We start from the raw sequence: 25,027 nt of genomic DNA, 5'->3' as shown, positions 1-25,027 counted from the left end.
CTAAGATTTTATTGTACTTCAAAGAGAAGATGTCTGCTCTATAAAAGCAATGTTTAATTTTGACCAACAGATACAAAACTTAAATACTCAACACAGACTCTATTGGGTATATTATTTTCCTGATAAAAGTCAAAATTTCACCATAATATCAATTAGAGGAATATTGCTGTATTTTCATTATATGACTATTGGTGTGACATTATTAAGTTTTAAGGCACAGTTGTAGGATGGTCTGAACCACAATCTTTTTTCCTGATGGCAGTCTCTACCCACCCACTCCCACCACCCCAGACACACATAGTGATGCTCAGTCTTCCTACTACAATTAAAGAAGCTAGTGGGGAAAAGTGAAACAAGTGGTGCCAATGTGTCTCTCCACAGAAAGCATCAAAACACTTCCCCTTTAATTTTAATATTCAATAGCTGTAGACATAAATCACATAAATCTTTGTGGCCAAATGGCCTACCATGAGGAGACAACGTGGCCCACAGTGAAAGAGAATGAGAAGCAGAAATTGGAAATAGCAGACAGAAATTGTTCAAAGTTCAAGTGTTCTTGATGTACAGGAGAACTTGTGTCCTTATCTGAAGCTGTGTTCAATGACTTTTTGGATTTCATGAATTAATTCATTATCCTCATAAGCTATTGTGGTTGAATGAAATTTCTGTCACTCACATTCAAGGTAATACTGATCCTGTTACTGATATCTGTTCTCTGCCAAGAAGGATAAATAGAAAACAGATTCACCTTATCTGGAATGGCCAAAAAAAAAAAAAAAAAAAAAGATAAATTTATAAAACAAAGATGCTCAAGACAGTGGATATCAGGCTAATCCCTAAAATATGGGGAAAAAAGATGAGGTGATAACTCTGATTGCCTCCAGAAAACTGCCTAGAGAGAGTTTCCAGACCAAGGCACAAGGGAATGGAACCAAGGCAAAACCAGGCAGACAGATCAGAGGCTGAGAACCTCAGGCACTTAGAGTTTATAGGCACTCCAGAATACTGGAGGAAACTCTGGAAATATGTAGAAGTTTCTCCTGGTTTATTCAGCTGAGTACTGATCCATACATGAATAGTTCAAGGAAGCTATAAGAGGCCTGGGAAATAGCACCTAAAAGGGATTAGAAAGAAAAATCATCAGAACTCACACAGGAAAGGGATTAATGCCTAATCCCACAAACTAGGGAGGAAAACCTCACCTGGAAGAGTAGTCCATAGTGGGGGAAAATTAACATCCAGTCTAAACACCATGATAATCCCACTTAACACAGTTTAAAAATCAACATCCCAAAAGATCAAATTGTTTTCAAGTAACTTAACCTCATTAAGAATAAACATCAAGGATATTAATAGCAACTTGGAAATACCCAGCACTTAATAAGAGAAACTTCACAATGACTGGTATTTGAAACAAATAACATATGACATATGAAACAAAATATGACATAAACAGTAATACAAAGAAGCATGAAAAGACAAATAAGAATAATGAGAAAATACAAATCAACTGAAACTGATACAAAAGAGAAAAAAGAGAGAAGGCACAAATTACTAGTACTGGAAATGAAAGAGGAGCTATTACTACTGATTCTGTTGACATTGAAAGGATAGTAAAGGAATATTATGAACAACTCTGTGTCCACAAATTTAACAACATAGACAACATGGACCAATTTCTTTAAAGACACAGCTACCAAAACCCACACAGGCAGAATAAACTACATAGGCCTACAATGATTAAATAAATTGAATCAATAATTAATAAACTTTTAAAACAGAAAGTATCAGTGCTCACTGGTGAATTCTAACAAATATTTAAGGAAGAAATTAATTTTATACAATCTCTTCCAGAAAATAGAGGCAGAGGGAATACTTCCTAACTCACTGTATGAGTAAGCATTACCTTAATACCAAACCCAGACAGTGACATCACAAGAGCAAAAAACTACAGACTAACATCTCTCATGAACACTGATATACAAATCCTTAACACAATAATAGCAAATAAAATCGAACGATGTATAAAAAAATTATAAGCAACAGCCAAGTGGGATTTATTCCAGGTTTGCAAGATTGGTTCAACATTCAAAAATTAATTAATGTTATCCATCATCAACAGCCTAAAGAAGAAAAATTACATGATCATATCCATAAATGCAGAAAAAGCATTTGAGAAAGGCCAACACCTACCTGTAATAAAATCTCTCAGAAAACAGGGAATAGAGGAGAATTTTCTCAACTTGACAAAGGACATCTATAAAGCCCATAACAGCTTGCACCATATTTAACATGAGAAACTAGATGGTTTCCCAATATGATCAGGAAAAATGTAAGGATGTGTGCTTTCACACATAATGTCCAACATTGTACTAGAAGTCTTAGATAATGCGTAAGAGATATACAGATTGGGAAGGAAGAAATAAAATGGTCTTTGTTCTCAGATGACACTGCTGTATATGTAGAAAATTCTAAGGAATCAACACCAAAAAAAAAAAATTTCTGAAAGTAATATGCAATTATAGCAAGGTTGCAGGATATGAGATTAATACAAAAAAGTCAATTGCTTTTATATAGCAGCAATGAAAGGTTATTTAAAATTTTAAAAATATATATCATTTACATTAGTACCAAATATGAAATACTTTGGTATATATCTAACAAAAAAATGTATAAGATCTATATGAAAAAAACCATAAAGATGTGATGTAAGAAATCAAGAAGGTCTAAATAAGTGGAGAGATAATCTAAGTACCATGCATAGAAAGACTCATTACTGTCAAGATTTCAGTTTTCCCCAACCTGATATATATACTTAACACAATTCCAAACAAAATCCCAGCAAGTTATTTTGTGGATATCAACAAAATGATTCTAAAGTTTATAAGGAGAGACAAAGGATCCAATGTAGACAACACAAGATTGAAGGGGGAAAACAAAGTCAGAGGACTGATTCTACCAGACTTCAAGACTTACGATAAAACTACAGTCATCAAGGCAGTGTGGTATAGGCAAGAAGACAGGCAATAGATCAATGGAACAGAACACAGAATACAGAAATAGACCCAGAGATGTATATTGTCTGTTGATTATCTACAAAGGTGCAAAGGCAACTCAGTGGAGAAAGCAAAAGAATGGCTTGTCAACAAGTAGTTCTGAAACAATTGGATATCCATATGACCTCATACCATATGGAAAAAAAAAAAGTGGATTATAAATTAAATGTAAACCTAAAACTATAAAACTTCTATGAGAAAACATAGAATGAAATGTTTATGTCTTGAGTAAGGCAAATATTTCTTAAATAAGGCACTGAAACAATGTATTAAAACAAAAAAATGGTATATTGGACTTCTCAGAATTTGGAATCTATGCTCATTGTAAAGACACTAGTAGGAGAACAAAAAGGACAAGCCCCCAAATGGGAGAATATTTGCAAATCACATATCTGATAACACACAGGTATCCAGAATAATAAAGAATTCTCAAAACAAAATTAAAAGAAAGCAAACAGCTCAAGAGAAATGGTCAAACTGTCTGAACAGACACTGCACCAAAGAAGATATGCAAATGGAAAATAAGCACTGAAAATTATGCTGAACACTGTTTGTCACAGAGAAATGCATTGATTTCATTTATGTAATGATGAAATAAATATCATGGCTCATCTATTATGTTCCAGGAATTATGTTACGTACAGAAGATCAGATGCAAGAGTAGTAAGATGATGCCCTCATGGCTACAGCCCAATGTGAGCACTGACAATAATTAGTGTTTTGAAAAGCAGTAGAAAATGGAGGGTGCAAAATGCACATAATGAAGCACACAGGCAAACAAATGAACAGACAACAAAAAATATTCACGGAGGTCCTAATTTAATCTTGGAGGAGGAGGAGGACATGCCAAGGAAGTATATTTATACTAAGAACTGAAAGGTAGTAAAGATGTAAGCAGGTAAGTTATGTGTGATTTGGGGTGGATGGGATGAGGGTCTAAAATTATGGCAATAACTTCTCAGAAGAAAATTCAAGATGTTCAAAGACCTTACATTATTTTCTTATGTTCTCTCACCTCTGTATACCTAAAAAGGCTGTCTTTATAAAAACCTTTTAATTGGGGGGAACGTAGCACTCAATACATTATTTTTAATGAGCTAAGCAGAAAATCTTTGCTAGAATCTTATTTTAAAACTTTTATAATATTTACAGTAATTTCTACAAATGACAATGCACCCAGTTCACAGAGTACACAGGTAAATTCAGGCTAGTCTAAGAATTGCCCCAAAGATTATCCCTAGATCTTTTTCTCCACACTTCCATTTTCTTTTGTTTCTCATTCATTTGCTATCTTTTTCTGCAGGTTACAGTTTTAATAGAGCCACATACTCATTAGAGGAAGTCTGAACTCTGTAGACAAGTTTACAGAAGAAATAATTACATTTATCTTTAGAGATTAACAAGATTGTATTTTCATGTTTTTCCATCCAGTTTTTTTTTTTTTTAGGCAAGCTAAAAGCCCACTCATTTTATTTTTTATTTTATAGTGGAGTATAGTTGATTTACTATGTTGTGTTAGTTTCAGGTGTACAGCAAAGTGATTCCAGTATACATATACATATAGGTATTTTCTTCCATCCAAATTTTTAAATGTAAGTTTTATTACTTTTGGAATTTACTCTGCACCATCTTAAACATTTTAAAATTTGTTTTGTCATTCATTTTTCAATTAAAAATAATACCTAAGAGAACTAATATTTTTGATCAATTATGATGATACTGATAAATGGCCAAATATATGTTTAATTTTTAAGTAACTCTATGAAATAGGTATTATTGGCTTCATTAAGATGAAGAAAAGACGAAACAGAACTTAGTATCTTTTCTTGCACACTTTGGAACCCATGATTATGATCCTAACAATTCTAAATTGCAATTCTACTTTCTAAATATTTTTATATTATTTCATAATTTTACTGTTATTTAAAAAATTTTAATGTGAATTTTTAAAACTATGAATATAAATATTAACCATTATAAATATGTTTAAGGATAAAACTAGTAGTTCTGAGTCATGCAACAAAATCTGAGACTGAAAACTATAAAGTAACTGGTAAAATCTCACACATTCTTACACATTTTTTCATATACAACAGATCATGCTTTATAGGTGCATATATATGTGTGTGTATATATTTTACTGGCAAAATGATACTGCATAGATAAAAATGTACTGAATACAGTAATTTAAACTTCAAATTTAAGACAAAATAGGCTCACATACAAAAGAAATATCTCTTCAAAACAGATATATCTAACATGGTCTTCGTCATGATCTCATAAGCAGAATCATAAATGAGTTTAAATAATTCTCATTGCATCTCCACATTGAATTGGCTGATTCTGCCCAGAATTGTTGCCATTTGTCATTCTTTAGTTTTTCAATTAGTTTAAATTTGGATAATCTTCTGCTACAAATACAATGATGGAGAGTATAAAAATAATTTAATAAAGAACACAACATGCACTCACATTTTAATGTTATGTCTAATTCTGCTATGGCATATTTTATTTTATTTTAAATATTGTATTAATATTTTAATTTTATATCAATGATTTTTCATCTTATTTTAATACACGTTATAAAAGGAGTAATTGCAATTTTATATGTTAGAATATAACACAATATTTATTCTATGAAGCTTGTATTATATATTTTCATAAATTCTATTAATTAGGTTAGATTTACTAGTGCAAACAATGTCAACAAATATGGTTGGCCCTTTAAATCTTTTGTGTGTCCACATTAACATAGCTAGTAACTGATGGAAAAATAACAAATTATGATGTCATTGGTGAAAAACTACTAAAGTTTTGAGAATAATTGGCTCTTAGCCATAAATATGTCTAATTAGAATATATTCAGTTGGACCTTGATAACATTTTAGACAAGGGTGACTTGTTTTGCATTGTTCTTGATGCTTGAACTATGATTTAAATCATTTTTAGCCTAGCATTTAAAATAATAGCATACAGTCTTTATACTATATGCTATAATAGTTTATTTATGGATATATATATTTACATATATATTAGAGTTTTATTATAGTTTAAAATTACATATATAATTCTGGCAATGTCAGCTCCATGATTTTGGCTAAAATCTGCTTCCTAATGTCACATAGTTGTTGTTTTTTTTTTTTGCGGTACGCGGGCCTCTCACTGTTGTGGCCTCTCCCGTTGCGGTGCTCCGGACACGCAGGCTCAGCGGCCATGGCTCACGGGCCCAGCTGCTCCGCGGCATGCGAGGATCTTCCCAGACCGGGCACGAACCCGTGTCCCCTGCATCGGCAGATGGACTCTCAACCACTGCTCCACCAGGGAAGCCCTACTCAAGGACATTCTGATTTCTTTAAGGTTTAGCCATAGTGAGTAGCGCTGTTGTACATAATTACATCCTAGTTTTAGTTTGATAATAAATATGCATACAAAAATATGCTCATCATTATATATAATTAGGGAATTACAAATTAAAACAACAATGAGATAGCACTGCACACCTATTAGAATAGCTAAACTCCAAAATATGACCACGCAGATAGCTGGAGGGCGAGTGACAACAGGAACTCTCCTTCCTTGCTGGTGGAATGCATGTACAGCCATTTTGGAAGACAGTTTGGCAGTTTTTTCCAAAACTAAACAAGTCTAACCTCAAGATCCAACAATTGCACCTCTAGTATTTATATAACTGCCTTGATACTGAAAATTTTATCCTGTGTCCCTGTGCTCTAACGTCCATGCTTTATACCACTAATCTCACTGCTCTTTGTTCCTTTTTTTTAATAAAAATATTTTTTTTCTATTTAGTATAAGTGAAATTATGATCCTTAGTAATAGACAATATATTGCTTTGCTTTCCTCCCCATTGATGATGTAAAAATTTTCTAATAATTATGTTTATTATTATTATTACAATCAATAGATTATGGAAAGCCTAATGAAGATTAATAAGTAGAACAAATTTGTTACTGATGTGCCATTATCCCAACTGCTAACGCTGCAAATTTCACTTCTTTTGCAAAGGCAAATGCTTTTGGAATATGGAATGACAAGTAGAAAGAGATTTCTGTTGCATTCAAAGCTTAAATTGCAGCCCTTAAAATATTGTCTGGACTTTTATGCTTGCTCTTTTGTTATCCTTCCTGTCTTCTTCATAGCCTTTATTAGATCAGCACCAGAGGTGATCTCTACTGATTAAAAATTATGACACTTCATTTTCATAACAGAGACTCATTTCAATTCAAAACCAGAAGAGTTTGAATGAATAGAAAAATTCTTAGTAAAAACCATGTCTTCAAAGAAGAATGCCTTACAAATCTGAGCTGACAGTCAAACCACAAACAAATTTCTAAGAGGCTCATATTCTGTTCACAGATTTATATGCTTTGAAATTCAATTATCTATTATGTAGAAATACTGTTTTCAGATTTCTTCATGTCCTGAAGACCTTGGTTTATACACTCTTTCATTTACAAGTGAGACAAAATTGTCTCCCTTTGCCTCTTAAATGGTTGGGGCTGCTTCCTCAAATGTATGACAAATATGAGAATGACTGATAATCTGTGCAAATCTCAATTTTACTCAGCTGTACGTCTTAAAGTCTTGAAGCCAGAGTCAGATTCAGATCTGTCTCTTTGTTGACCAATGAAAACCAAGTTTGTATGAATATTAGAAAGGTCATCCTCCTTAATTAAATTATGGACAGTCTTGAACTTTCTAGAATTTATAAACAGTGTATAGAGTAATGCTCTGTGACTGTATGCAAATGAACCTGTAGCCCTCCTTTCTCTGACACTGCATGTCCCACTGTGTGTAGACGATTCATGTACATAGACATTGTTAACAGTTTTCTTGCCTTAGAAGGCAAACTTGGTGATGTTACCTTTAAGAGGTTGAATAGTGAACACATAGGGTCAGGTGCCAGATTGCCTGGCACCTTTGATGTTCCTGTGTGACTTTGAAAATTAATTATATTCTCGAAAGACTCCCCATATGAAAAATTAAACTAGTTTTAACATCTAAATACAGGAATTTTGTGAAGATTAAATAAGTTACTATAGGGTAAGATGCTCAAAAATGTCTGACTCATAACAGGTGCTTAATACAGGTGTAGTGGTTTAAAAAATATGTACTCAAATTATTTGATTATCCTTTGACACTTGGGGTAGAACCTAATTCCCCAACCCTTGAGTAGAGCCAGAATCAGTGATTTGTTTCTAGTGAGCAGGTTTGTAGAAATGACAAATTCCGGTTTCTTAGGCTAGGTCGTGAGATATTGTAGCTTTCATCTCTGTCTTTTTTGGATCACTTGCTCTGGGGGAAGCCAGCTGCTGTGTTAAGAGGACAATCAGGCAACCCTACAGCAGGACCCAAATGGCCAGGATCTAAAGCCTCATGTCAGGACCCAATAAAGAACTGAGGCATTCTGTCAATATTCTGATTGGAGGAAGCCATGCATACACCCAGCCAAGCTGTTTTTAAATGACTGATTGATAGAAAATGTAAGACAATGAAAGTTTATTGTTTTAAGCAATCAAGTTTTCAGGTTAACTGGGTATGTAGCAATAGATAATTAATACAATGCTTTAGCTATTATTGGTATTATTTTCCTGCTAACATTTCTCAACCAGGCCCAGTGAACTATTTTTCAGCACTTGCTTCATGCTTATCTGCACAAAGAAAACCCAGATGGCTTAATTGGTGAGTTCTATTAAACTTTAAAAAAGAATTAACATCAATTCTTCACAAACTATTAAAAAAACTCTTTGTGTGCAGACATTATTACTGTGATACCAAAACAAGATATCACAAGAGTAAAACAAAACAAAACAAAACTGCAGGCCAATATTCCTTACAAAAAGACTAGAAATCTTAAAAAAATCAAACCTAGAAAACCAAACCTAGCAAAATATAAAAAGGATTATAAAACCTTACCAAGTTAGGATTTTATGTCAGGAATAAAAGCTTGGGTTAACATTTCCAAATCATCAATGTAATATAAAATATTATATTAGAAGTATAATAAAATATAAGAGAATAAAGCACATAAAAAAACACATGATCATCTCAAGAGATAAATGCACTAGAGAAATCTAACATCCGTTAAGATAGACATGTAAAAAATTAGGAATGGAGGGCTTCCCTGCTGGCGCAGTGGTTGAGAGTCCGCCTGCCGCTGCAGGGGACACGGGTTCGTGCCCCGGTCCGGGAAGATCCCACATGCCGCGGAGCGGCTAGGCCCGTGAGCCATGGCCACTGAGCCTGCGTGTCTGGAGCCTATGCTCTGCAACTGGAGAGGCCACAACAGTGAGGCCCGCGTACCGCAAAAAAAAAAAAAAAAAAAATTAGGAATGGAAAAGAACTTCCTCAACTTGACAACAAGCATCTACAAAAACAAACAAAGAAGCCACAACTAATATGCTACTTAATGGTGAAATAAGATAAGGAGAAACATGAAGACCTTCTTGCCATTTCTATTCAACATTCTACTGGAGGTTGTAGGGAGGAATTAGGCAAAAATAAGAAATAAAAAGCATCAAGATAAAAGGAAAAATTTAAACTAGCACTCTCCATTGAGGATATCATCTTATATAGAGTAAATCCAAAGGAATACACACACACAAAAAAAAACCCCTACTAACGCTAATAAACAAGTTCTACAATGCTATAATATACAAGATCAATATGCAAAAATCAATGGTATTTATATACACTCACATATAATAATATGAAAATGAAGTAAAGCAATTCCATTTAAAATAGCACCTAAAGTAAATAAAACAATTATGAAATTTAACCAAAAAAGTGCAAGGTTTTCACTCTGCAAACCACAAGACACTGTAGCAAGATGTTAATGGAAATCTAAATAAATGACTAAACTTTCCATGTTTATGGATCAGAGGATTTCATATTAAGGTGACAACCCTCTCAAAATTGATCTGTAGAACTCATGTGATCCCTATCAAAATCCCAGTTTTTATTTTGCAGTAATTGACAAGCTGATCCTGAAATTCATCTAGAAATGTAGGTGAACCAGAGTAGCCAAAAAAGAACTTAAATAAGAATACATTTGGTTGACTCACACTTTACCATTTCAAAATTTACTTAGATGTAAAAGTTAGTTACAATTTACAGTAATCAAGACTGTGTGATCCTAGCATAGGGAAAGTCATGTAGAATTGAGAATCTTAGCTGAACCACTACATGTATTATCAACTGATATTCCATAAGGAGGGCAAGACGATACAATGATGGAAAGAATAGTCGTTTCAAAAATTGTGCTTGAGGGAATTGAATAAAAATGGTCAAAAGGTACAAACTTTCAGTTATATGATAAATAAGGACTAGGGATGTAATGTACAACATGATTTATATAATTAACATTGTTTATATTATATATGAAAACTGTTAAGAGAGTAAATCCTAAGAGTTCTCATCACAAGGAAATCTTTTTCTTTTTAAATTTTGTGCCTGTATGAGATGATGAATATTCACTAAACTTACTGTGGTAATCATTGCATGATATATGTAAGTCAAATCATTGAGCTATATACTTTAAACATACAGTGCTGTATGTCAACTATATCTCAGTAAAACTGGGAGAAAAATGCTGTTTGATAACTGGATACCTACATGAAAAAGAATGAAATTGGACCCTGACCTCATACCATACACAAAAATTAACTCAAAATGGATCAAAAGCCTAAATGTAAGTGCTAAAACAATAAAACTGTTAGAAAAAAATGATATTTGTGATCTTTCATTAAGAAGTGACTTAGATATGACACCAAAAGCACAAATGATAAAAGAAATAGATAATAGTGTACTTCATCAAAATTAAAAATGTTTTCTCCTGGAAAGATATCATTAAGAAAGTGCAAAGTCAACACAGGAATAAGATAAAATATTTGCAAATATTATATCTAGGAAGAAACTTATATGTAGAATATTTAAAGAACTCTTAGAACTGAAAAGTACAAAGAATTTTTTAAATGTAAACACAGTACCTAATTTTTAAAGTGCGCAAAGGATATGAATATACATTTTTCCAAATAAACAATGCAAATAGGTACATTAACTCAACATCATAAGTCATTAGGGAAATGCAAATCAAAACCACAAGGGGACACCACTTGATACCCACTAAGATGGCTATTTTTTTAATACATAAAAAAAAATTTTTGGTGAGTATTGAGAGTAATTAAAATTCTCAGAAATAGCTGATGGGACTGTAAAATGGTTCAATCACTTCGGAAAATAGTTCGGCAGCTCCTCAAAATGTTAAATGTAGAATTTCAATGTGACTCGGCATAACACTCCTAGGTATAATAAATTCCCTACATATGAACCTTCAAGTTGCAAACTTTCAAAGATGTGAACGTGCATTCACATGTCCAATCACGTAAGTCAGTTCACGTGTCTGGCGTACATTGTCATGTGCGTGCGTCCTCTCCAAGTGGTTGTACTTTTGTGTACTTTACAGTGCAGTACCGTATAGAGTACAGTACATTTATTTCAAGCCCAGGATGTCCAGAAGCAAGCATAAAAGCAGCGGTGATGTAGCTGGTACTGCTACCAGCCAGCTGTTGTACTGTACTACTATACTTTTCAAGGTACTATACCATAAGATTAAAATTTTTTTATTTTTTGTGCTTGTTTGTTTTTATGTATTATTTGTGTGAAAAATATTATAAACCTATTACAGTTCAGTACTATATAGCCAATTTTATTAATTGGGTACCTAGACTAACTTTGTTGGACTTAACAAACAAATTGGATTTACAAACATGCTCTTGGAATGGAACTCGTTCGTATGTAGGGGACTTACTGTTATCTACCCAAGAGAAATGAAAGAAAAATATCTACACAAAAAGTTGCACACAAATGTCCATAGAATGACTATTCGTAACAGACAAAGAATGGAAACAGCAGAAATGCCCATCAACTGATGAATGGGTAAACAAAATGCATATGTTCTCCTAAAGGAATATTATTTGGCAACAAAAAGGAATGACACACTGATACATGTTACAGCATGGCTGAACCTTGAAAACTTAATGCTAAGTGAAAGAAGCCAGTCACAAAAGGCTACATATTGTATGATTTGATTTACATTAAATATCCAGAATGGGCAAATACATAGAAACAGAAAGTATATTAGTCATTACCTGGGGCTGAAGGAAAGGAGAAATACAGGGTGAATGCACATAGGTATGGGGTTCTTCTTGGAGTGATGATGTTATTCTGTAATTAGATAACAGCGATGATTTTATAAATTTGTAAATATATTAAAAACCACTGAGATTTACCTTTTAAATGTATGAATTTTATGGTATCTGAGTAACATCTTAATAGATTGTTATTTCAAGAAAAAAACTTAAGATAGCCAGGACACGGAAGCAACTGAAGTGTCCATCGATAGATGAATGGATAAAGAAGATGTGGCACATATATACAATGGAATAATACTCAGCCATAAAAGGAAACAAAATTGAGTTATTTGTAGTGAGGTGGATGGACCTAGAGTCTGTCATACAGAGTGAAGTAAGTCAGAAGGAGAAAAACAAATACTGTATGCTAACACATATATATGGAATCTTAAAACAAACAAAAAAAAGGTTCTGGTGAACCCAGGGGCAGGACAGGAATAAAGATGTAGACATAGAGAATGGACTTGAGGACATGGGGAGGGGGAAGTGTAAGCTAGGACAAAGTGAGAGAGTGGCATTGACTTTTATACACTACCAAATGTAAAACCGATAGCTAGTGGGAAGCAGCAGCATAGCATAGGGAGATCAACTCAGTGCTTTGTGACCACCTAGAGGGGTGGGATAGGGAGGGTGGGAGGGAGGGAGATGCAAGAAGGAGGAGATATGGGGATATATGTATACATAGAGCTGATTGACTTTGTTATACAGCAGAAACTAACACAACATTGTAAAGCAATTATACTCCAATAAAGATGTTAAAAAAAAAATTAAGGAACCCACTATGTAATGCCCTAAAAGCTAAGTACAGTTCCTGTACTAAAATTCCTCACCTAATTGTCTAATTGAAAGACAAACCATTTTTATAACTATTTATACAGTCACATAGTGCTGTGATAGAGCTGTAAATAGGGTGCCTGTGGTGCAAAACATGACAGCCAGCGGGAGTGGCAGGGAGACTGAAGAGGTGATTTGTGGACTGGGTAATAAAGGATGAGTTGTCACTAATTAAATGAAGAAAGGGAGCAGTGGTATCATAGCAGCATAGTATGGGGATGAGAAATGAATAATTTGGCAGAGAGGTAGAGAAAATTATAAAGAAGAATAAATTCTATCCTGAGAAATGAGAAAATTCAATGAAGAATTTAGATGAGGTGGGATAACCCAAACAGATGTTCATTTAAAAAAAAAATCACTTGAAGTATGATAACTGGTAAAAACAAAAGCAATTAAGCAAACAACAAAACTATAAGAATTAATATTAGGGACAGAAGAGCTAGCACTGAGACCTACTGTTTTGAAATCCTGCCTTTACATTTATGTCTCTTCCAAAGACTTTTAGTTAGTGTTGACTTTTCTTGTTGCTGATTTGTTGATTCCTGTCCCACTTTGACAACTCCAGATAAAAATGCAGAACAAATAATTCAAATGAATAATTCAAAATACATTTAGCAAAACATGTTACTACCTAGAGTCTATTAAAAATATTTTCGAGGGCTCCTCTGGTGGCACAGTGGTTGAGAGTCCGCCTGCCAATGCAGGGGACACGGGCTCGTGCCCCGGTCTGGGAAGATCCCACCTGCTGCGGAGTGGCTGGGACCATGAGGCATGGCCACTGAGCCTGCATGTCCGGAGCCTGTGCTCTACAACGGGAGAGGCCACAACAGTGAGAGGCCTGTATACCACACACACACACACACAAAAAAATATATATATATATATTTTTTTTTTCCCCAAAATCCCTGGTTGTACACTTCACATTACTCTGCCCTTAAGCAAAAATATTTCTGTTTGAGTGAATATGATGGTTCAATTCCATTAAACAAAAATTGTTCCTTTAAGATGGCATTTCATTAAACCTTCCTTTCTTTACCATAAATTTATGTAGCAATATCTGACATCATTTCTACAGTTAAAAAGGAAAATTTAACCAGAGAATATAAATAGTAAAGATGAAAATAAATCATTACAACATCTGAATGTGTCTGAAAGGGATTTTATGTCTGCTCCTTGTTATCCTACTTTAAATTTTGTTCACTCATAATATTCAGATAATGTGCTTCAGTTATTTTTATAGTGACATGTTATAATTTACAAAATTATTAATTATATATTTAGAGAGGGAACGAGCAGGGTCTGGTTTAAGTGTCTTTAGGATAATTGTAAGAGTCTATTTACAAAATGATTTCAATTGCCTGCTTATTCTACAGCTTGCTTATGATATAATCCTAATTGCCCCAAAGAAAATTCTTTTCAACAAAGATTGCTAATAGATACTTTTATAAATTTATTTTAAGAAATGTTTCACACCTTTAATATATATTTTATATATCAAGCAAACCTTTCCTTTGGCCTTTCAGTTTTATCTTCCTTCAGATCACTGCCAATCCAATTTAATTGAATTTGGAAGGTAAACTACATATTTAAAAGCATATGTGTTTAAAAAATAAACAGGGATAAAACTTTCAAAAAACAAATAATTTCTTAAGTACTACATATATGCTGATATAACACATTTAAAATACTAAAATTCAGGGAAATAACCTGACATCCAGTGAAAATATTTCCTTCAAACATGAAGGTGAATGAACATATTGTCAAGAAAACAAAGTTGAGAAAAACTGATGCAAGCAAACTGAACTACAAGTAATATTGAAAGCAGTTCATTAGGTTGAGAAAAACTAATTCTGGATTGGAGTCCAGAGTGCAAGAAGAAAGGAACACCTCAAGAAAGGGCAAATAAGTGAGTAAATATAAAAGACAATAGAATGCATTAAGCAATCATAATAACAATATCTGAGAGGTTTCTAACACATTCATGAGTAAAATATATAACAACAGTTAGGAGAAAAACACTAAAGAGGTAAATGAATTTAAATTCTTGCAAGTTTCTTGAATTATCTGTGATGAGATAAAAGTAGTAGTTTAAGATAAGTCAACAATAATTTAACAAATTTCAAAAAAGTAAGAAAATTATTGAAGAGTGGTAGAAAAACATGTTACCAAAATGCTAAGAGATGGACAAACAGAACACTAAAACAAGAACTTGATTAATACAAAAGAATACAGGAAAGAAGAAATCAGGGAATGAAGAACAGATGTGACAAACAGAAAACAAAGCAAGATGGTAGACTTAAACCCAACTATATCAATAATAACATTAAATATGAATGGACTAAATGTTCTAATTAAAAGACAAAGATAGGACAGAGAGAAAGGAAGACGGAAGGAAACATAACAATATGCTTTTTTTTTAATGAGAAACAACTTTAAAAAGCTTGCTTGAATGTAAAATAAGTGAAAAAAAATGCAAAAACTAACCCAAGGGAAGGTAGTGTGCCTATGTTAATATTGAATCAAGTAAATTTTAAAATATGGCCAAAATTTGAGTGGTCCTCCAAAACACATTTTAAATACAAATCCAAAAATGACAAAGGAAGTACAATGATGATAAAAAATATATATTAAAAAGAAACTGGAGTGTCTCTATTAATGTCAGGTAAGGGAGACTTTACAGCAAGCAGTGTTATGAATGAAAGGCAGAACATTTTACAATAATGAAATAGTCAACAGATTAATTTGACTCTCCTAAATTTGGAAGCACACAACATAGCTTTAAATTATGTAAAGTAAAATTAACAGAGAGAAAAACACAAAATAAAATTCATGACTAGAGATTTTTAACATGCCTCGGTTTGGGGAAAAAAGTAAGAAATTAAAAGATTTTAACAACATTGTTAAGCATATTGATTTACTTGATGTATATAGAATGCCACAAACGTAACTATAAAACACACATTCTTTTCATATAATTACAACATATTTAACAAAATAAAGTATTTCCTGGTTCATAAAGCAATATTAACTAAATTTCAGTTAGGAAATAATAGACTATATATTCTCTAACCATTATAGAAGTAAATTAACACTCAATTATAACTTATTAATAATAGTATTTGTTAATAAAATAACAAACTACTAAATAATTTATAGGACAAGGTAAAGTTACAATGAACCTTAGAAAATATGTTAAGATGAAAATAATGAAATTATGGTGTAAAAAAATTATGGGATAAAAATAAAAATATCATTTTGAGGGATAAATTTAATACTTTAAAATGAGCATATCAGACAAAAAGAAAGTTTAAATACCAATGACACAAGCCCCCAACACACACACACACACACAAACTGTGTATATGACCTACAATGGCAAGGTAACTATAACACTACAGCAATAATACTATCCATCCATAGTATAGGGCAATGGAACATAATTTAGAGTCTAGAAGAGCCCCATGTGTTTAAAGACATTTGATTTATGAAAAAATTGCCACCAAAATTTATTATGAAAAGCTTTTGATTTTTTCCTATGAATCATGCTGGAGCAATTGGATATGCATATGGTAAAAAATAAATGAACCCTAATCCTACCTTATACCATATAGAGATATTAACTTGAGGTTGATTATAGATTTTATCAGGTTCACCAGATTAATATTAAAACAAAAATAATCAATATTCTAGGAAAAAATAAAAACATTGAGGGGAACATCTTCATGACCCTGGAGTAGGAAAATTTGTTTTTAATATTAATAAACATAAATACTAATCATAAAGGAAAATAATTCATTTAGTAACCTTAATGATATACAGAACTTCTGCTCATCAAAAGAAATCATACTTAAGTAGGTGATTCACAGAAAGGGAGAAGATACTCCGGGTACATACATCTGAAAATGATTTGTATACAGAATACATGAAGAATGCTAGAAATCAATAAAAAGGCCAAAGAACAAAATTTTAAAATGGGGTGAGGTTTTATAAAAGCACTTTACTAATGAGTGTATCTAAACAATCAATAAGCATATAAAAAGATATTCAACATCATTAATCATCAGGGAAGGGAAAATTAAATCTATAATGAGATTATAGAACACACCCATCAGAATGACTAAAATTAAGATAATATGATGTACTGACGAGAAAGTAGTGTGCCACTAGAAACTTCATACATTGTTTTTTTTTTTTTTCTTCAATTTTATTGGAGTGTAGTTGATTCACAATGCTGTTAGTTTCAGGTACAGAGCAAAGTCGATTCAGTTATACATATACATATATTCACTCTTTTTCAGATTCTTTTCTCATATAGGTTATCACAGAATATTGAGTAGAGTTCCCTGTGCCCTTGTTGGTTATCTATCTTATGTATAGTAGTGTGTGTATGTTAATCCCAAACTTCTGATTTACCCCTCCCCACCCATGTTTCCCCTTTGGTAACCATAAGTTTGTTTTTGATATCTTTCGGTTTCTGTTTTGTAAATAAGTTCATTTGTATCATTTTTTAAAATTAGATTCCACACGTGAGTGATCACTCCTGGGCATATATCTGGAGAAAACCATAATTAGAAAAGTTACATGCACCCCAATGTTCACTGCAGCATTATTTACAATAGCCAAGACGTGGAAGCAACCTAAATGTCCATCGACAGATAAATGGATTATGAAGATGTTGTACAGATATGCAATGGAATATTACTCAGCCATAAAAAAGAACAAAATAATGCCATTTGCAGCAACATGGATGGACCAAGAGATTATCATACTAAGTGAAGTTAAGTCAGACAAAGAATCTGCATACATTGTTGATGGGATTCTTAATTAGATCAATTTTGAAAAAATATGATTAGCAGTAATTTCTAAAACTAACATATATATCCCCTAAACCCATACCACTCCCATAAAAAATTAGTGCAAAACTCCAGCAAAAGATATTTGCACATGGGCTTCCCTGGTGGCACAGTGGTTGAGGGTCCACCTGCCAATGCAGGGGACGTGGGTTCGTGCCCCGGTCCGGGAAGATCCCACATGCCATGGAGCAGCTGGGCTCGTGAGCCATAGCCACTGAGCCTGCAGTCCAGAGCCTGTGCTCCACAACGGGAGAGGCCACAGCAGTGAGAGGCCCGCGTACCACCAAAAAAAAAAAAAAAAAAAAAAAAAAAAAAGATATTTGCACAAACATTTATAGCAAGTTTATTCATACAGAAGAAATTGGAAGGAACCCAATAGGATCAAGTGATAGACAATTTATAATATATTTATAATGACATTCTCCTACACAGCAATAAATAAAAGATCAGTCTTTTAATATATGTTATAATATGGATGAATCCCGAAAGTATCATGTTGAACAAGAGGAAAACAGAAAAGAATACACAGAGTATTCATACTTTTATTTGAGTTTCAAACACAGCAAAACCAATATTTAATAATAAAAGTCAGAATGGTTATTATAGTAGTTACCTCTGCAGTTTACTGATAGTACAAAGGAATCTTCTGGGGTGGTGAAATTATCATGTCTTATTTTTCCAATAATGCAAAACAAAATACATTACTTAATTATGGATCAGTATTGAAAAGTCTATTAACATTAAAATATAAACGCAGATCAAATACATAATTTTAAAATTTAGTGGAAACACTTTCTTATCCTAGAAAAAAATAAAGGGCCTTTTTCCAATAGCAACAATAACTCTAAGGTATTTAGAAATAATTTTTAAAAAATAATGCCTCTAGGCCTTCTGGAAAAAGTTACAAAGCATTATTAAAAAACAAAACAAACACACCACTGTAAAGCAATTATAATCCAATAAGGATGTTAAAAAAAAATGGATTAAAGACCTAAATGTAAGGCCAGATAGGCAGGATGCTCGCTGACGTAAATCGCAGCAATATTTTTTTTGATCCACCTCCTAGAGTAATGAAAATAAAAGCAAAAATAAACAAATGGAACCTAATTAAACTTAAAAGATTTTGCATAGCAAAGGAAACGATAAACAAAATGAAAAGACAACCCACAGAATGAGAGTAAATATTTGCAAACAAAGTGACCGACAAGGGATTAATCTCAAAAATATACAAACAGCTCATGAAGCTCAATATCAAAAAAAACAAATAACCCAATCAAAATATGGGCAGAAGATCTAAATAGACATTTTTCCAAAGAAGACATACAGCTGGCCACAAAGCACATGAAAATATGCTCAACATCACTAATTATTAGAGAAATGCAAATCAAAGCTACAATGGAGTATCACCTCACACCAATCAGGATGGCCATCATCAAAAAATCTACAAAGAATAAATGCTGGAGAGAGTGTGAAGCAAAGGGCACCCTCCTGCACTGTTGGTGGGAATGTAAATCGGTACAACCACTATGGAGAACAGTATGAAGGTTCCTTAAAAAACAAAATATAGAGCTACCATATGATCCAGCAATCCCACTCCTGGGCATATAACCAGAGAAAACCATAATTCGAAAAGATACATGCACCTCAATGTTCATTGCAGCACTATTTACAATAGCCAAGACATGGAAACAACCTAAATGTTCATTGACAGAGGAGTGGCTAAAGAAGATGTGGTACATATATACAATGGAATATTACTCAGCCATAAAAAAGAATGAAATAATGCCATTTGCAACAAATGGATGGACCATTGTCATATTGTCATATTGTTGTCAATATGATTGTTGTCAACAATATTGTCATATTGTTGTCATATTGACTGAAGTAAGTCAGAGAAAGACAAATATATGATATCGTTTATATGTGAAATCTAGAAAAAATAGTACAAATGAACTTATTTACAAAACAGAAATACAGTCACAGATGTAGAAAACAAACTTATGGTTACCAGGGGGAAAAGGGATGGTGGCATAAACTGCAAGATTGGGATTGACATATATACACTACTACATATAAAATACATAACTAGTAAGGACCGACTGTATGGCACAGAGGACTCTACTCAATACTCTGTAATGACCTATATGGGAAAAGACTCTAAAAAAGAGTGAATATATGTATATGTATAACGGCATCACTTTACTGTACACCTGAAACTAACACAACATTGTAAATCAACTATACTCCAATAAAAATTAAAACAAAAGAAAACAAAAACAAAAGATTTGGAATTATCTGTTAAAAAAAATAATTAAATAAAATAAAAAATAAAAACCAAACAAAGCAAACATATAAAGAAGGCTAATGATTAAGTAGACAGTAGACGTTACATGTTCATGGGTGGCAAAATACAGTATCTAGAAGATAATAATTGTTTCAAAAATTAATCTAGGTATTCAAAGCAATTTCAATTAAAATCTAGTAAGGGTTTTTTATGAAACCCAAAAGGGATGGGGAGCATTCTTTATCAGATATCAAGATTTATAATAAAACTTTAGTAATAAACACAGTGCAATACTGCACTTAGATAAGCTAACAGACAGATGAATATAACAAAAACATATAAACATTATAATATATAATAATTTGATATATGATAAAATTTATAGTTGAAACAGATGGTAAATGATAGACTACTCAAAACCAAAATAAGAAAGGCAAACATAACATTTAGGAGACATTACAAGAAAATAATGATATTAAAATTGCTAACTTGCCTTCTTAAAAGAGAATATAGACACAATTATAAACAAAAAATAATGCCACAATGTAAATGAATAAGAAATATTGAGTCTCCAAAGTATATATTTAAAAGAGAATACCCTGATAAAGTATTGAGGAATCAACCCAACATGAATAGTAATTATAAAGAGAAAGTCTGTGTAGTCAATATTTTTTTTCATTTTTTGTAGTCATATGTGAAAGGAAAAGTATAATGAAATAATATTCCACACATAAGATCAACTAATGATACCCTTAGAATAGATAATGTTGATAAAGATGTGAAAAATAAGAAATTTTCATTCACTTGGATAACAATGTTGTTAATCAACAAAGTTGGAAATGATCTGTTTCAAGTAGAAGAAACCATGGGGACTTGATCTGTTTCAAGTAGAAGAAACCATGGGGACTTATCCATAGGAAGTGCCATTTGTGTTGGGCCTGGATATCAATATTGCAGTCGGGGGAATGACAGGAAAAAGCTTCACAAAGAGATTTTTAGACAAACCATCCAAACATCGTAGGAATGAATGCTCCCCCACCAGATTTCCTGAGTGTTGAGTCCTTCCATATGTGGAGCCTCTCAAGTGGAGAAGGATACATATTAAAATTATTTTTATAACCTTGGTTATGTGAATTCCCCTTATTACAAACAGAGGTGAAACAATGGTATCTGAGGTCCTTTCTAGAGACAGCAGGGGATGACCAAAGCTCATCTCCCACAATGTTGCTTTGATCAGAGGTGTTTGGCTTTTATTATTCTACATATTAGATTCAGCGTGCTATTTTAATATAGCACTGTAATGCAAAGAAACGACTTTAATAACCACCTGTTCATATTTATAATGTCACAAGGAAGACTCTGGCTCAAGGTCTCCCAGACAGGTGATTGAATGGCTGGAATTAGAGATATGATCTCCTGATATTCAGCCCAATGTTCATTACAGAAAAAATCTGCAGAAAAACCAGTGAGCACTACAGAGTGAAATGAGCCAATGCAACCTATTTTGGGCATCTCTGCCCTGTATGTATTTGATCATAAAAATGGAGGTATAGGTGGAAGGTGTTGTAGAGGAAACACTGTGGGCACACAGACCTGGTTAAGGTTTGCAGACTATCCTGTGTATTAGCTGGGACTAACAATTTCAGTTAAAATGGAAATTTTGAAAAACATTTGGCTGAAATGAAGCTAAACAAATGCTTTCTAGTATTTTTACTTCTAAGATTTCAACCTGCAACTTTCAGAGTGTTACCAGGTTACAGCTATCTTTCTCTCCTCATTCTCCACACCACACTCCAGAGTGCTGTAGTGCTGTAGCACTGCAGTTCTCAAGCATGTCATTCTGTTTGAGGTTTCCTTTCTTCCACAAGCTATATGTTGCCTGTGACTTTTTCACTAGTTTGACTTCCACATAAAGCTACCTCCCATATATTCCTTTTTCTTTTTTTTTTTTTTTTTTTGCGGTACGCGGGCCTCTCACTGTTGCGGTCTCTCCCGTTGCGGAGCACAGGCTCTGAAAGCACAGGCTCAGCAACCATGGCTCACGGACCCAGCCGCTCTGCGGCATGTGGGATCTTCCCAGACCGGGGCACAAACCTGTGTCCCCTGCATCGGCAGGCGGACTCTCAACCACTGCGCCACCAGGGAAACCCCCCATATATTCTTCAAGGTACAACTCAAGCTATTTTTATTTTACAAAGTTTGGGAGTCTTAAACAGAGCAATTAGGCAGGAAAAAGCAATAAAAGGCATCCAAATTGGAAAGAAAAAAAAATAAAACTGTCACTAGTTGTGGATGACATGATTTTATATAGGGAAAATTCTGAAGACTGCACCAAAACTGTTAGTACTAATAAACAAATTCAATAAAGTTGCAGGGTACAAAATCAAACAAAATATATCATGTTTTTATGCACTAACAGCAAACTATGAAAAAGACAAATTAAGAATAAATTCTATTTACTAGTACATCAAAAATAATACAATACCTAGGAATACATTTAACCAAGAAAGTGACAGATGAGGACACTGAGAAGTATATGTGATGAAAGTAATTTAAGAAGACAAAAATACATATATTCTATACTCATGGACTGAAAGAATTTGTATTGTTAAAATGTTTACCCAAAGCAATCTACAGATTTGATTCAATCCCTATCAAAATTCCAATGGCATTTTTCACAGAAATAGAACCAACAATCCTAAAATTTGTATGGAATCAAAAAAGACCCCAAATAGCTAAAGCAATATTGAGAAAGAAGAACAAAGCTGGAGGCATCATCCTCCCGGATTTCAAACTGTACTACAAAGTGATAGTAATCAAAACAGTATGGTATTGGTATAGAAACAGACGCATAAAACAATGAAAAAAAATAGAGAGCCCCAAAATAAACCCACACATATATGGCCAATTGGTTTACAACAAAGGAGGCAAGAATATACAATGGGGAAAAGATAGTCTCTTCAATACATTGTGTTGGGAAAACTGGACAGCCACATGCAAAAGAATGAAATTAGACTACTACCTTACACCATGCACAAAAATTAACTCAAAATGGATTAAATGCTTGAATGTAAGACTTGAAACCACAAAACTCCAAGAAGAAAACATAGGAGTTAAATCCTTGATATCAGTCTTGGTGACTTTTTGGATATGACTCCAAAGGCAAGAGCAACAAAAGCAAAAAAAAAACAAACAAACAAACAAACAACAAGTAGGACTACATCAAACTAAAAATCTTCTTCCCTAGGAAGGAAACCATCAATAAAATGAAAGTCAACCTACTGAATGAGAGAAGATTTTCAAATCATATATCCATTAAGGGGTTAATATAAAAAATATGTAAATAACTCATATAACATAATAACAAAACTTTTTTTTAGTTTAAAAATGGGCAGAGAACTGAATAGACATTTTTCCAAAGAAGACTTATAGATGTCCAACAAGCACATGAAAAGATGATCCACATGACCAATCATCAGGGAAACGCAAATCAAAGCCACAATGAGATACCATCTCACATCTGTTAGAAAGGCTATTATCAAAAAGATGTGGAGAAAAGAACTCTTGTGCATTGTTGGTGGGAATGTGAATTGTTGCAGACACTATGGAGAGCAGTATTGAGGTTCCTCAGAAAATTAAAAACTAGAATGACCACATGATCCAGCTATTCCACTTCTGGGTATTTATCCAAAAATATTAAAACTCTAATTCCAAAAGATATATGTACCCCTATATTCACTGCATTATTTACAATAGCCAAGATATGAAAATGACCTAAATATCCATTGATTGATGAATGGATAAAGAAGATCTGATACACACACACACACACACACACACACACACACACACACACAAAATGGAATATTACTCAGCCATACAAAAGAATTAAACCTTGCCATTTGCAATAATATGGATGGGCTCTGAGGGTATTTTATGCAAAGTGAGATAAGTTAGACAAAAACAAATACCATATGATATCATTTATATGTGGAATCTTAAAAAAAATAAATGAACAAACAAAACAAAGAAAAATGATACAGAAACAGATTGGTGGTTGCCAGAGGGGAGTGGGTGAAATTGTGAAGGTGGTCAAGAGGTACAAATTTCCATTTATAAAATAAATATATCTTGGGTATGTAATATAAAAAAAGAAAAGAGAAAAAAATGATACAACTTAATGTTTTCTTTCTAGAAAAGTTTACCTAGCCTTATTTAGATATCCATCTATTTTGCTCCCATAGTGCTATGTGCATTACTTTTTCATGTCATTTATCTTACTATAAAGTAAATATTTATGAATATTTTCATGTCTCCTATTAGACTGAGAGTTTATTAAGGTAAATGCCCAGCACCACATGGTATTTTGTGTGAATGTAGTAAACATTTTTTCTAAAATGAATATACCAAAAAAGAGGTAAAAATACTGTATGGATGATGGTATGGGTTATCAGTAAATAGAACTGCTATTTATGTAGTGACAAAATTAGACAGGGTACTGAGTTAAGTTTAAAAAATAATGTATGATCAGTTTTAGTTTTGTTATAAAGAGTGATCAAACAATAGAGAGTTAAAAACATACATTTATATTAGACAAATTTTCTGTTATTTGAAGTGATCACCCAGTATGTACCACATCAGACTATCAATACCGTACAAGGAAATTATATACATATATGTATATATGCGAAATTCATATATTTAAGTTATCTATAAAAATTTATATGACTATATATTATGAATATGTATTGAATCAAAATATGTGGAGATGGGCCCAGAAATTAGGCACCC

At 33.0% G+C, this 25,027-nt stretch overlaps 1 long non-coding RNA gene across 1 annotated transcript in view; it reads right to left on the bottom strand.

The window, feature by feature from the left end:
• Positions 1-544: 544 nt before the first annotated feature.
• LOC125964684 (uncharacterized) overlaps positions 545-25,027 on the bottom strand; it is an 83,615-nt gene continuing 59,132 nt past the window's right edge. The window contains exons 4-5 of the long non-coding RNA XR_007477923.1: positions 12,224-12,299; positions 545-715 (exon numbers count right to left, since the gene is read on the bottom strand). This is a non-coding gene — a long non-coding RNA (uncharacterized LOC125964684). The remainder of the gene's footprint in view (positions 716-12,223; positions 12,300-25,027) is intronic.

The sequence above is a fragment of the Orcinus orca genome, chromosome 6, assembly GCF_937001465.1.
Source record: "Orcinus orca chromosome 6, mOrcOrc1.1, whole genome shotgun sequence".
Taxonomy (NCBI): domain Eukaryota; kingdom Metazoa; phylum Chordata; class Mammalia; order Artiodactyla; family Delphinidae; genus Orcinus; species Orcinus orca.
This window is presented reverse-complemented; position numbering and strand designations above follow the sequence as displayed.